General features: G+C 36.9%; 1 protein-coding gene across 2 annotated transcripts in view; it reads right to left on the bottom strand.

Moving 5' to 3' along the window:
* LOC133530085 (calbindin-32) overlaps positions 1–12460 on the bottom strand; it is a 175314-nt gene extending 162854 nt beyond the window's left edge. Inside the window, exon 1 of one of the 2 annotated variants that reach the window (XM_061867916.1) lies at positions 11103–12460. The gene's annotated coding sequence lies outside the window, so the exon portion shown is untranslated. The remainder of the gene's footprint in view (positions 1–11102) is intronic. The other variant, XM_061867917.1, reaches the window with a different exon arrangement.
* Between the last annotated feature and the right edge of the window lie 2726 nt (positions 12461–15186).

Genomic DNA, 15186 nt, shown 5'->3' on the forward strand with positions numbered 1-15186 from the left:
AAGATATGTACAGAACCCTAACCAGTGTGCCCCAAATGCCACGGCCGGCGCAAATCGATGGAGACATAAATTATGTACTCACATTCCGGCCTTATTCGACGAAACGTCTACGGATCACATGAGAATGTCTGTTACTTTTATTTCTATTACCCAACTAATAAGAAAGGGAGTGTAATGTTTTAAGTATACCCATTTACTAACGATAATGTTTTTCAGGTAACTATGTGCAATGGCATGGTGGATGGGGGATAGGGTAGTTTACATTCACTAACCCGCTGGGTAGACATTGAAAAGAAGGCCTGCCAGGGATCTACACATCAGGCGCCTATTATTAGGGAGGCGGAAACCGTGCAGAATGGAGAGCCTTGGTGCACAAAATAACGATCTCATGTGGTCGCGAAGTCGCGACCCTCAGTCATGAGGAAACGAGGAAGAAGATAGAGAAATGTAATGTGCATACCAAACGCATGCAAGTATATCTATTCTAATTTTGCCGTACTTCTAAAACAGTGAATTGTTAAGGGTCGCGGCCTTAGAACATACAGTAACTGGAGTAGCCTTTCAGTAACTCCCACCTTCCCTCCCTCTCCTCTTAAAAACCTTGCACACTGTGCAAATCATATAAATACATTACTATGTGTGATATGTTTGTGCGTCAACATTAAAATTTGTCAATTTTTATTTAAATGTACGTGTGTCTCTTCGTGTTTAGACACGGATCTTTTTTTCATCTGTGATTAATCTTTTGCATTCGTTATTACTTCACCTCCTCGTAAAATTTGGCAGACATTTTGCACGCAAATATGACATATGCCGCGGCAGTACACAGACGGGGTAGCTCCGGTGTAGCCTGAGATTATAAATTACGGTGTTGTTAGCCACTTTTTATGAAGAAAAATACAGTTGAAAAATGTCAGTAACATGTCCAATACAGAAGGTCTTTATAATTAATCAATCAATGAATCCAAATTGTATTGTTGGTCATGAGTTACAGAGATGTTATTATAATTTACAACGGCCTTCATACCCTGCCTCAGAGAGGCGTACAATATGGGAACTTACTTCTAAATGAGATCATTCATGTTCATGTACCTACATATATTAACTTATGCTACACATTAAGCAACTACACCGAAGAGACAAAGTCATCGGGTCACTGTACGGAAATTCCTATATAAAGTGACCCATTTTCGTATATGTGGCAGCCTTTAAGCAGCTTTAAAACTAAAGCCAGGGCAGGTCTTCTAAAATTGTGAACAAGCAAAAACTAACGAGCATAATCCTCTCGGACCAGTCCGGTACATAGACCATCTCCTATAGATACTGCAATTTATAAGTGAGTTTCTCTCATCACTAATTTAATACAAATATATCATTAAGTAGTGTAGTTTAATACAAATATATCATTAAGTAGTCATGTGTTGCGGGTTCAAACCCCAGCGTACCAATGAGTTATTCGGAACTTATGTACGAAATATCATTCGATATGTACCAGTCGCTTTTCGCTGAAGGAAAACATCGTGAGGCAACTGGACTAATCCCAATAAGGCCTAGTTTTATCCTGTGGTTTGGAAGGTCAGATGGCAGTCGCTTTCGTAAAAACTAGTGCTTACGCCAATTCTGGGAATTAGTTGTCAAGCGGACCCCAGGCTCCATGAGCCGTGAAAAATGCCGGGACAACGCGAGGAAGAAGGATATATCATTAAGTATAATATAGTTTTGGCATTAATTCCGCCATTTGTACATAATTGCATATCTTTGTACAACAAAGTTTGAATAAATAAATATCAAGACTAATTCGTTTTTATTAATTTGATATCCCATGTAATAATAATTACATTTGACGAGTAGAAAAAAACATAAACGCGCGCCCCAGCCCGCTCGTCCCCCGTTCTATGGGAGCGCGACAGCAAGTGATTGGTTATTTTTTTTATAGTTGACTACAGCGTATCAAAATAAATTTTATAGTTAAGTTGGGAGCCTATACATGAAAGTACGCAATTATAGTTTGGTATACGAAATCTTAATTCAACCATTAGTCGACGAGTAGAAAAACAAATGTTATATCGTCTGAAGAGTACAATATATGTTTTTAATTTTATTATTTGCTCATGTTACAGGGCCCACCCAGTATTATAGGCTCGATCTATCTACTGGGAAGTGATCTGTGCATGGATTAACGTCCAATCTTCGCCGATTTGTACGAACTGGACCAGATTAGGGCTTTCGTTATAAAATTGCATGAGTGTAGTGTTTCGATTTGAAAATTATATAAATATTAGCTTAGCCAAGGTGCTAATCGTTTGCGCTGTAGCGAACGAAACGGTTATGTTTCTCTATCACGCTTCCATAAGTGCGACACAGAGGCATTAGCGTTTCGTTCGCTACAGTGCAAACGATTGGCATCTTGGCTAGGCCCCGAGCTCACTAATCGACGCCTTTGGGACACATTAGGTACTTGACAGGTAAATCTATAAATGGTATAAAATAATTACCCGTAAAAGCGCTGGTGGCCTAGCGGTAAGAGCGTGCGACTTGCAATCCGGAGGTCGCGGGCTCAAACCCCGGCTCGTACCAATGAGTTTTTCGGAAATTATGTACAAAATATCATTTGATATTTACCAGTCGCTTTTCGGTGAAGGAAAACATCGTGAGGAAACCGGACTAATCCCAACAAGGCTTAGTTTTACCCTCTGGGTTGGAAGGTCAGATGGCAGTCGCTTTCGTAAAAACTAGTGCCTACGCCAAATCTTGGGATTAGTTGTCAAAGCGAACCCCAGGCTCCCTTGAGCCGTGGCAATATTAGGGCAACGGGACAACGTTAGGAAGAAAGAAAATAATTACCCGTAAAATAATAAGTACTAGAAAATGATAGAACTCGGGACTTAATCGCGTATTAAGTTATTATTTTATAATGTGTAAAAATCGTAATAGTTTAAATCAGTATTAAATCAGTAAATACACAGCCATATTTATAGTAAATTGTGCAATAATGAAAGGCAGAGACTCATTCGGTGGAAGTATGTAGGTACTTTAATCGCCATAGAAATACTACTAGCGATATTTAATTTAAGCAATTTGTAAACTGTGCTCTCCTTCAAGAAACAGTCAACGTCAGATATATCGGAGCGGCCGAGGTGCTCACAAATATCTGAACACGCCTCTATTATCAAGGTGTTAGAGCGAGCGTTCAGATATTTTTGAGCACTTCGGCCGCTCCGATATATCTGATGGCGACTGTACATATGATCACATCTAAAGATGTTTCTATAAGATTAGATAGTTGGATCGTTGCCTGCACTTTTGCAGGTTCGCTCATCTTATAGATTCCGAGCAAAATAATTGACATACGGATGCACAGACGGACATGACGAAACTATTCCTAAAGTTTATTTATTACCATTTTAGCTACGGAACCCTAAAACAGGGCTGTTTTTGGTGGAGTGGTGAAAATAAACAAAATTAGATCGCCACTTCCAGGCCCGTCTTCCAGCTCACTGGCTCAAAGATAATGTCGGGCGTCACTTGACGCTGTCGGCGTCGGCAAATGACGTCTCTTAGGGCGTTCGCTTGCTGACGCGGGTACACAAAGTGGGCGCACGCACGCGGGTGCCATTGTAGGTAAAATCCGTTGTACGCGTTAGCGCCAGTTAGAGTTGCTCATACGCTCATACTATTTTTCGTTTACGCGCTCACGCTCTGTGCAACCGCGCCAACTAGCGGACGCCCTCATGGATCTTTATTGCCATTTTAGCTACGGTACCCTTATAAGGACTGTTTTGACCTACTGATTACCAGTTCTTCGGACGATATCGGCCTGTCTGTTATTCGCGATTGACAGCTTGTGCGAATAAATGACAGACCGATATCGTCCGGCGAACTGGTAAACAGTGGGCCCCTTTAGAGTGGTAAAAATAAACAAAATCAGACTGCCACTTCCAGGCCCATCTTCCAAGCTCACCGGCTCAGAGATAATGTAAGGGCGTCACATTTCGTGGCGCCGAATCGGCGTGGGCAAATGACGTTTCACACTTACTGACGTGCCGTCGAAAAATTTCCAAAACAGCGAAAATTTTCGTAAACGTTCCATTCTTAAAAAGTAAATTTTCGTTTTTTCCGCATTTATTTAGTGATATAAATGATTTTTTCATTAAGTACTTTACACATTTCAGCATAAGAGGTGTTTCACGGGTTAATAACGTTTTCTCAAGAAACGCCTAACTAAATACGGAAATAACAATTTAATTAATGTCATTGCCACTCGACGTAGTACATAGTCGATTTTATCTTAATATGGCGAAATAACGCGAAATATTAATTTTGACGGCCGAGGTTGGCGGGGCACGCAGGCAACATGCCACGCGAGGCTGGTTTTTTGACAATTCTGGACACATCTGTATTTTGTATATTTTAAATACTGTGGTAGCCAAATAAAATTTCACCCATGCGCACCCGACACTGGTCAGCGCATCATAGCGCATATTAATAGTGCTCAGTGTAATGCAATAATAAATTGTTTTAAATTAAAAATTGTCCCAAGAGTTATGTTCAAACTCTAGGTCCATGGGGTCTCAGAGCGCACAAGTTTTTTTGCAGAAATCGCGAAACGTCGAGTTGACGGAAGCTGGCGGCTTCCTCGCCCAACGTATCAGTATTGCGATACAACGAGGAAATGCCTGGGAAATGCTGCCTTGATACAATACCTCAAGGGCCTATTTTAGATTTAAGCTAGTTATAGTAATCCTCTGTATATATATCCATTGAATGAAATAAATTATTATTATTATTATATTATACAGTCCAAGAATTTAATTTTTTACCCACGTATAAATAAATAAATATTTGGGGACAATCTTACACAGATCAAGCCCGAAACTAAGCAAAGCTTAGACTATGGGTACTAGGCGAAGATATACATACATATATAGATAAATACATACTTATATAAATAGAAAACATCAATGACTCAGGAAGAAATATCTGTGTTCATCACACAAATAAATGCCCTTACCGGGATTGGAACCCGGGACCATCGGCTTCATAGGCAGAGTAACTACCCACTAGGTCAGACTGGTCGTCAAGTACGTTGCGTGCTTTATTAACATAGAGTAAAAGAATTTAAATTCCCTTCCATTTCGTACTTTGTTACAGTCACAATAAACATGAAACTCACAAGGGACCTCATACTACAGCCACCGTGACAATATACGAAAACGAGATGGTATTAAACTTTCAAATGCCATTTACAGTTTTTTGTATCGAGATTTCAGTGGTAACCGAAGAGGTATTTCATATTTTTTGTAAAATTAACAACATAATAAGCCGTAGTTGTCAATATAATGTTTCGCGTGGCAACGCGGCGAATGTGATGGGCACCTTTGCGTCCGGAGAGGCCCGGGACGAGTAGTTTGACTAGTTTTGACTTGTTTAGTTAGGTATTAATTTAGTTTTATTTATTGTATTCCCATTGTACGGTCAGCTGCAGAGAAGAAGTACCCCCCTGCATACAAAATTTCTATGCAGGGGGGTACCTTTTCTCTGCAGCTGACTGTACCTAGTTTTTTATGATTTCGTGACAACTATGTATATTTTAGATCATTGGGTAGAAATAATGTAAAAAGTAAATAAATCTTATAATATGTTGTTATGTATAGATAGTACATTAATGAAAATAATCTTATCTAGTCTTAATTATATTATTTAAAAAAATGTATTCGTATTTTTATTTTAATGTGAATCTGCATTTTACTAACATTAGCATTTTAAGATTATTGTATTACTAATAAATGATATGGGCTTATTATGTCTGATATAAATGATTGAATTCAATTGAATTGACATGAAAATAACGAGAGTCCTAACGCGTTTTGAAATACATAATTTTGGCTATACAGGTTTCTTTTTTTATTACTTGTGATGAGAGACACCTACCTTCTTTATTTTGATATGATATACGCAAGTTTATATTCTATAAGGTACATAATATATTTTTTTGCATATGTACATATACTAGTTAGTTTCCAGGGCCGACTCGTGACATGCTATATTTTTAACAACTTTAAAACACGAGGCACCTTTTCACAAAAAACCGTAATTAATCGCTATTTCCTTGTAACCTTTTCGCTTGAAATAACATTAATTACTCTTCCGTCACAATAAGCTAAACTGGAGCTTAAAGTATAGTAAATTGTTAACCAAGGGATGAAACGGTACCTTTCACCCGAGTTAAACAAATAGGCTTTGCATAATCAGTACCTAATTAAAGTAAGTCTTTTTACTATGAAGGGAAAACTTTTTGCGATAACTCAAAAACATCTAAACTGATCATGTCCGCTATAGTTTTCATTTAATGTCTTTCTTAAGCTCTACTTCCACGATTTTTTTTCATATTTTTTGGACCTATGGTTCAAAAGTTAGAGGGGGGGGGGACACATTTTTTTTTTCGGAGCGATTATCTCCGAATATATTCACTTTATCAAAAAATGTTTCTTGAAAACCCCTATTAGTTTTAAAAGACCTTTCCAACGATACCTCACACTCTAGGGTTGAAGCGAAAAAAAAAATCACCCCCAGTTTACGTGTAAATTTTTAGATTTTATTGTACGACTTTGTCGGCTTTATTGATTTATATATCCATGCCAAATTTCAGCTTTCTAGCACTAACGACCACGGAGCAAAGCCTCGGACGGACAGACAGACAGACAGACAGACAGACAGACAGACGGACATGGCGAAACTATAAGGGTTCCGTTTTATGCCATTTGGCTACGGAACCCTAAAAATGGTTATTCTTCAGGTTATTGGTTCCCGGGTCCCTGATTATTACCCTGATCTATTAACATTCAGCGGCGCTTTTCACGGAACTCGTGAGTCGAATACTAATAGCCATTGTCATATATCTAAGGACGGGCCTTACGGGCAATAAGAATGGGGCTAGTACAGTGGTGCCACGCACACGAATTCGAGCCAATCGTGCAGTCTAACGCCACAACGCGATTGGTTGATGAGTTCGCATCATGCGCGCGATTTGTATTTGTATTTATTTATTTGCTGAATATGGGTTTACAAAGGTGTACAATAATATATTTTAGTCCAACCATACTCTGCTTAGTGTGTGTAGCATGCAAATTTGAGGTAGGTATAGTCGCACTATAACATAAAATAACATGAAAATATTAAAAATAACATGTCAGATTAATTATTAACATTAGAAAAATCATGCAGCGATTTATTACAATTTCAAATTTCTATAACTGTTCAATTTCATAATCAAAGTATTCATGTATGGAATAAAAACACATGTCACAAAGCCATACAAATATTTTTTTTTTTTTAAACTTGTTGATTGGAAGGTCTTTTATGTCAGCTGGCAACCTGTTAAATATTTTTATGCACATATAAAACGAACTTCTAGCTGTTTGTTTGAGACAATTGGTGAGAGATTGGTCACAACTAGTTGCGTTAGACTGCACGATTGGCTTGAATTCTTGAGTGACACCACTGAACTAGCACCATTTTTAGTGACCTTAAGGCCCGTCCTTTGATACATGTCAATGCCTTTAAAAGTTTTGTTGTAGTCTGCCCTTACCAACATACAATTATAAAATACAGTTTCTGTGAATTTTATAGCATTTGCCCTCGATTAAAATGTGTAAAAAATCATAATAAAAACTAGTTAGTTTATGACATTTCAGAGGACCTACCGCGAACACCGAAGTACGCAAATTGCGGGCATCTTTCTCGTTTACTCCAATCAAGATGCAGTTAGAGTGACAGAGAAAGATGCGCGCAATCTGCAACTTCAGTGTTCGTGGTTGGAATAAATACCGACCGTCTTAGGGTTGGTTACAGATGGAAATAGAACAATCGGGAAGGTTTGGGTAAGGGATATAGCGGTATCGCAATTTGCGAAATAAGCAAACAAACTCAAATGAACTTACAAACTTATTTCAATTGATCGTAGCCATCATGCTTGTATCTTATACCTTTAAACGAGCATTTATATATAAATATATATTTCGGGGATCGTGGCACGTGATTACTGTGATTAGTCAAATTCTTTATAGTTAGCTACAGCGTATCGAAACGAATAGTATACTTGATTTAAGTACACAATCATAGTTTGGAATACGAAATCATAATTCAATCATTAGTAATGATAATTATATTTTTATGAATTTCCTTTATTTTACGGTTGAAAACTTTATTTAAATATTTCTTACGCAAAATAGTCTCCTTTGGCAAAATGTACGATGTACACTGGCAACAAATATATTTAGCAAAAAACCGACGAAATGCAGCACTATTGACCCGTTTCCACGGAATATTACACAAAACTAGAAAGTTTATCAGATCAATATTAAAATATTCTTGATTCCATTTCGTAGTTTTCGTGCAGGATTCCTGACGGCGATGAACACCAGATTTTACGTGTCTGTCAATCACACTTTTACGCTTTGCAGATAAATTCACTTGGCACTTTGTGGAAAAGATCGAGCCATTTGAATTATCATAAATTAGATCCGGCTTATTATCTATCCATTTACGAATTAAATAAATAAAATAAATATTATAGGACATTATTACACAAATTGACTAAGTCCCACAGTAAGCTCAATAAGGCTTGTGTTGAGGGTACTTAGACAACGATATATATAATATATAAATATGTATAAATACTTAAATACATAGAAAACACCCATGTCTCAGGAACAAATATCCATGCTCATCACACGAATAAATGCCCTTACCAGGATTTGAACCCGGGACCATCGGCTTCGTAGGCGGGGTCACTACCCACTAGGCAAAACTGGTCGTCATATATAGAATTGTGATTTCATTTGCCATAATTATTTTTAATATAAATATTAAAGGAAACGCATAAACTCGCAAGTGAAAACGTCAATGTAATTGACAAGTCTAAGACGTAATAGATATAAACACTTAAAAGTCTCAAGAGGAGATAATTTACAAGTGGCCAGTATTTTCTTAATAATCACATTTTGTTCTATGAAGGATAGAAATATTTTGTAATTTATGATATATTTTTAATAAAAATGTATAGATAAATATTGCTCAAAATTTAATAAAGCCTTATCCATCTTATGCTTTTGTCACCCGATTGCATCCGCAGTCCGCCCTTTGATCATTACAGTCGACGAGTAGAAAAACAAATCTTCATCATTCTCCAAAATAATCAAAACATCCTATGGATTCAATAAGTCTCATCAACTCATCATGTGTTTTTAATAACAACGGGAAAACATAATTAAAACCGAATACGAATATCGGAAAACTTGAAAATATACCGAACACCGAATAATTACTGAAAATTGGACCCATCATCATCCCCCGTAATCATAAAAATTAACCTACTTCTAACAACGCAAAAGGTTGATCCATAATCTCAATTTTTGAGCAAACGTCTGCAGGGCCATAATATGAATGTATGTAAGATGAGAGTTGCAGAACTTTTTGCATTAGTCAAAGCTTAAAAGTCGTCGAGAGCTTTTGCACTCAAATTAACTGAAACTTTTATGGTACCTTACACAGTAGGTATCTTATGCGTTGCAATTATTACAGTAGGATTGTGAACTGTATTTAAAAATAAAATAGTGTTTAAAACAGTTGCTCAAAAAGTGCTACTTTTCTTGCTGTTTATCGTGCGAAAAGTTGGTTTTCGCGAACTAGTGCTATTTACTTTTCCATTTTTTATTTATTTATACTTGTTCCACTTCATGACGACATATTGATGAGTGTTATTGTTAGTTTCCTTTAAAAGTCGTAATGAACATAAAAACCAACTGTTAATGTAAGAATAATAAAAATATACATACTTCATATCATATCTTATTACTTACTTATACATTAACACGTTTACTTTTTAATATTGAATATTGAAAAACCGTGAATGGAACGGAATAGCTGCCGAAACGCTTGTCAAAAAGAGGCGTTTTTCTTACTACAAACATGTTTTAAGTTTCCAAAGACAACATTCGAAATTGTTTTTATACAATTTGAATATACGATACACAAATAATTGTAAATAACGATACTGAGGTAATAAAACTACTTACAATGTTTTATATTTACAATTGTGTCTGTCTTATAGAACATGCATAAAAAAATACTTAATGTTTTTCGTATTTATTCGCAACTGTATTAAAAAAACGTCGTTCGATACACGTGCAGAAATGTCATTCTTCACGAGTACCTAGATACTTTCCACAGCAGCATCGAAATGTACTATTACAGCATATACAAAAATAAAACACTAGAATATTTTTGTAAAAACGTTGACCGCAGTCATTAATTCTAACAATTTATATTGAATATATGAAAGAACAATAAACATGACCGTGACGTATTAAATGAGCGATAGATCTTTCCTTTAGAAGGCCATGTAAGACTGAGACATGTGTTTAAGTACTTATAACATTTTTGTAATTTTTTATTGTTCTAATCTGAGGTTTTTGACATTTACTGTAATAGTAATATAAATAGTATCTACAGTCGCTAATAAAAATCTCCTCATGAGATGAATAAATAAAACGTAAGTATATTATTTAATTAATGTATAAAATTACTTACTAATTAAATGGATCATAGAAAGAGTGATATTTATAGTACGTCCACTGTGAGATTAAAATCAATAGACAATATTAATCCTTTTCTGGGTAAATAAAAAACTTCAGTTTCACCAAAAAGTGTGCAAAAAGTCTATCGTGCAAGACATGCTGCAAAGAAAGGGTTACTAAACTAAATATCGGCAATATGATACGCTGTTTTATATACTATGCTGGATTGTGATTTTTTTAAATAAATAATGTTTTAACGAGTTATTGAAATTAAAATAATATAGGTAATAAATACAAACCACGTGATCGTGTGTGCTACTTGTCTTTGTCAATAGTTAAATACTTAAAGCCTTAAATATTAAATTATTTCCAATCAACCCTTCAATTGCCAGACCTAATAATTACCACATTAATATTTAGAAGTATCAAAAGAAAAACATTCAGCACATGCCATGTCTTAGTCCAATGTCAACACGTGGCCGAAAAAAAAACAAAACCGAAATTTTCCAAAAGCCTCCCACTTACCTCTAGTCTTCTAACGTCACAAAAACAGCCATATAAGCGGAACTCAACTTCAAATTTCGAATGTTTATTTTTACGCGAGCGATTTAAAATGGCCGCAGGCGACGCGCGCGGTGACCGGGCCGGGAATGAATGAAAGCCCAGGGGTTGTTGAGAGGGCGGGGCTGAACAGAGCTGAATACCCTACCAGCTACAAAAGCCCTCCGTTCCACCACTTTTCCAGTTAAAAAGAACCATCTTTCTATAGCCGCTTAACGGAAAAGTCTTCGGTACCCTGTTTGCGTTACACCCAACTAAATCAAAAAGCTGTTTTTCCAGTCAGTTCGCCAGTGTTTTTTGTAGTGTTTTACTGGGTAGGGTTACATTTAGATGTTCATTGTTGTACTCATTTGGATGCTATTGAAAATTTTTGCGGGATTGTCTCATAAAATACGTTTTATGGTGTGGTTATTGTGCATTCCAGGGATAGTTGTAGCCGCAGTTTCTTAGAGATATGAGCTCTTTTTGCAAATAATGGACTGACCCGGGAATAGAAATTCCTTGTGTATATTAAGTGCCTCGGGAATTCACTTAATATATTGAGAAACATGTGAGAATTAGCTTCGACGTTTGCTTACGTTGGTGAAATTGGAAATTTATGTACCAGGAATTCGATTGCTATGTTTCATGTTTTGTTATCGTGACGCGTGCATAAGTAAAATTACATATGAAACATAGTATACCTATGATTTCCGACTTAAAATTTCAACGGAAAACTTCTGGAATTTCGAAAAATATCCTGAACCAGTTTCTGCCCTTCTCCGGGCCTGACACTACGTCCATACCTAATTTTATCTTAATCGGTTCCAGGGTTTAAGCGTGAAGAGGCAACTGACAGATAGACAGGGTTACAACGCATTTATAATATTAAGTTGGGATTATCATGATTATGAAGCGGTGGGGGCCTGGTGGCCGAGTGGATCTGACGTCTGACTTTTGATCCGGAGATCGCGGGTTCAAATCTTGGCTCGTACAAATTAGTTTTTCGGAATTTAGGCACGGAATAACATTTGATATTTACCACTAGCTGTTCGGCGAAGGAAAACATCGCGTGAAAACCTGCATACAACCGCGAAGAAATTCAAAGGTGTATGTGAAGTCCCAAACCCGCATTGGGTCAGCGTGGGGACTGCAGCCCAAACCCTCTCGCGCATGAGACGAGGCCTGTGCCCAGCAGTGGGACTTATGTAGGCTCAATTATTATTATCATGACATTGAAATGAACAAGTTGCAAAGAAAAGCTAAACGTAGGAAATATTTTATTCAGAGAAAAGTCCACGTCATATTCGTGAACATATTGATCACGGTATCTTAGACGTAAGGTGTGTTGGGGTTATTTAAAAAAATATATATTATAGGACATTATTACACAAATTGACTAAGTCCCACAGTAAGCTCAATAAGTCTTGTGTTGAGGGTACTTAGACAACGATATATATAATATGTAAATATTTATAAATACTTAAATACATAGAAAACACCCATGACTCAGGAACAAATATCCATGCCCATCACACGACACGAATAAATGCCCTTACCAGGATTTGAACCCGGGACCATCAGCTTCATAGGCAGGGTCACTACCCACTAGGCCAGACCGGTGGTCGGTGGTATTTGAGGACACTTCTGGAATTTCAAATATTATTCTATGTAAATTTGACGACCGGTCTGGCCTTGTGGGTAGTGATCCTGCCTCGGTTCGTATCCTTATAAGGGCATTTATTTGTGTGATGAACACAGATATTTGTTTCTGAGTCATGGGTGTTTGCTATGTATATGTATGTATGTATTTATAAGTATAACGCCTAGTACCCATAGTACAAGCTTTGCTTAGTTTGGGGCTAGATCATCTGTGTAAGATCGTCCCCAAATATATATTATATATTATTAGTTTAATTTCTCCACTACCTAAAGGTTGTCTGGAAGAGATCGCTCTGTAGCGACAAGGCCGCCTGTTGTTTACCTCTATCTTCATGTATTATATGTGTTCACATGTACATTTTTTCAGAGGTTGTGCAATAAAGAGGATTTGTATTGTATTGTATTGTATAAATAGGAGCAGAAAGCGCTTAGCGGTAGCAGCGTGTGACCTGCAATCCGGATGTTGTAGGTTCAAATCCTTGTCTTATCTCGGGCCTTACACGATCTCCATACCTACTAAATTCTGTTTAATGGCTTACACGTGAAGAGGTGAACAGAGAGACAGACAGAGTTACACTATCATTTCTTTCACATTTAATACATACACAGGTAATATTATTATAGAGGGATATATATATATTATAGGGATTTTTTTACACAAATTGACTAAATCCCACAGTAAGCTCAAGATGGTTTGTGTTGTAGGTACTCAGACAACAATATATATAATATACAAATACTTAAATACATAAAACACATCCATGACTCAGAAACAAATAACTGTGCTCATCACACAAATACATGCCCTTACCGGGATTCGAACCCAGGACCATCAGCTTCATAGGCAGGGACACTACCCACTAAGCCAGACCGGTCGTCGTTAGAATATTACCTAGTTGGAATAAAATCAAAATAAACATGTAGCGAACAAAAGCTCCCTAAACGTAGGTGATATTTTATTCAGAGAAAAGTCCGCATTACATTCGCGAACGTATAGATCACGGTTTCTTAGACGTAAGGTGTGTTGGGGCTATTACGGGAAACTTCTATCTTAAAGTATTAAATTAGAAATACTTGTCTAAATGCCAAGTTTATCAGACCTGCTAGCATGAGTTGCGTTCTCGCGACTCCAAAGTACAGCTTGCACGACTTCAAGTATGAACTCGCGCGCAAGAGCACAACTACTGCTAGCCGGTCTGACCTTCAATTGATGTGATGAAAAGAGCGTACAAAGGCCGGCAACGCACTTATACACCTCTAGTGTTGCGGGTGTCCATGGGGACGGTAATCGGTTACCATCGGGCGATTTAGCATATTAAGATTAATTTTATTGTATTACTAACAAATAATATGGGCTTAGTATGTCTGAAATAAATGATTGAATTGCATAGAATTGAATTGATTCGTCTGCTAGCCAGCCTCGTATATCATATAAAAATATTCGCTCCGAGACTCCCCAACAACCTGCCCTGCGTTGTCTGATTACACTGGTGAAACCGCGGGTGGTAACATTCCCACATTATATACATTATTATTTAACCGACTTAGTTAATTAAGTTTCTCTATTCGTCGAGACCTTTATTCGGTTTAAAGAAACTTTATTGTCTAACCCCCTTATTCATAAACGTGTGCTAAAGTTGACAAGCCGCTAATAAACTTGTGACAAGTCCCTGAAATGAAATGAAATGAAATCGAAATGAAATGAAATCGTTTATTCACAATGAACATATGGTAACATAAGATCTTAAATTACAAGCATTGTGTCCTATGAATCCCATGATATATTCAGTCCATGTAGACATGTGGACCCTTTCCGACGTATTGGTATGATGGAAAGGGACAAACGATTATTAGCGGCTTGTTAACTTTGGTAGACGTTTATGAATAAGGGGGTAAGAAATGACAGAAATTTCACTTAAAAGCAACTTATAAATACATTACAAGTTACGCAAAGTTATTCTTTGTAGCTATGCTTTATTATTTGTAGTTTTGGAACCAGTACTTTAATTTAGGGTTCAACCTAACTTGGTTTTCAATACTAATATGGCTCATCAATTAAAGTCCGTGAATTTACATGTACAGAACATATCTAAGGGCCATTTCTCGCTAAGTTGTTTACCTATAAAATACTGCGAGTCTATAATGGCCAATATTTCGAGCCAGCAATAAACTCGGATATAAAGCGTAATGGGCCATTTACCGGCCGCCAGATTTACAGACAGTTAACTGAAACTGCCATTAATGGGTTTACTGTTTTACTGTACTGACATTTTTTCTGCCCAGTGATTTTTATAGGTATCGATATATATTTAAAGCGCAAGTAGTAGCAAGCTGCATTGCTTAATATAAGTATTTCTACTTTAAATAACTTATCGTCCACATAATGATTCGCTAAGATTGTATTCCT

Source organism: Cydia pomonella, chromosome 22 (genome assembly GCF_033807575.1).
Source record: "Cydia pomonella isolate Wapato2018A chromosome 22, ilCydPomo1, whole genome shotgun sequence".
In the NCBI taxonomy this organism is placed as follows: domain Eukaryota; kingdom Metazoa; phylum Arthropoda; class Insecta; order Lepidoptera; family Tortricidae; genus Cydia; species Cydia pomonella.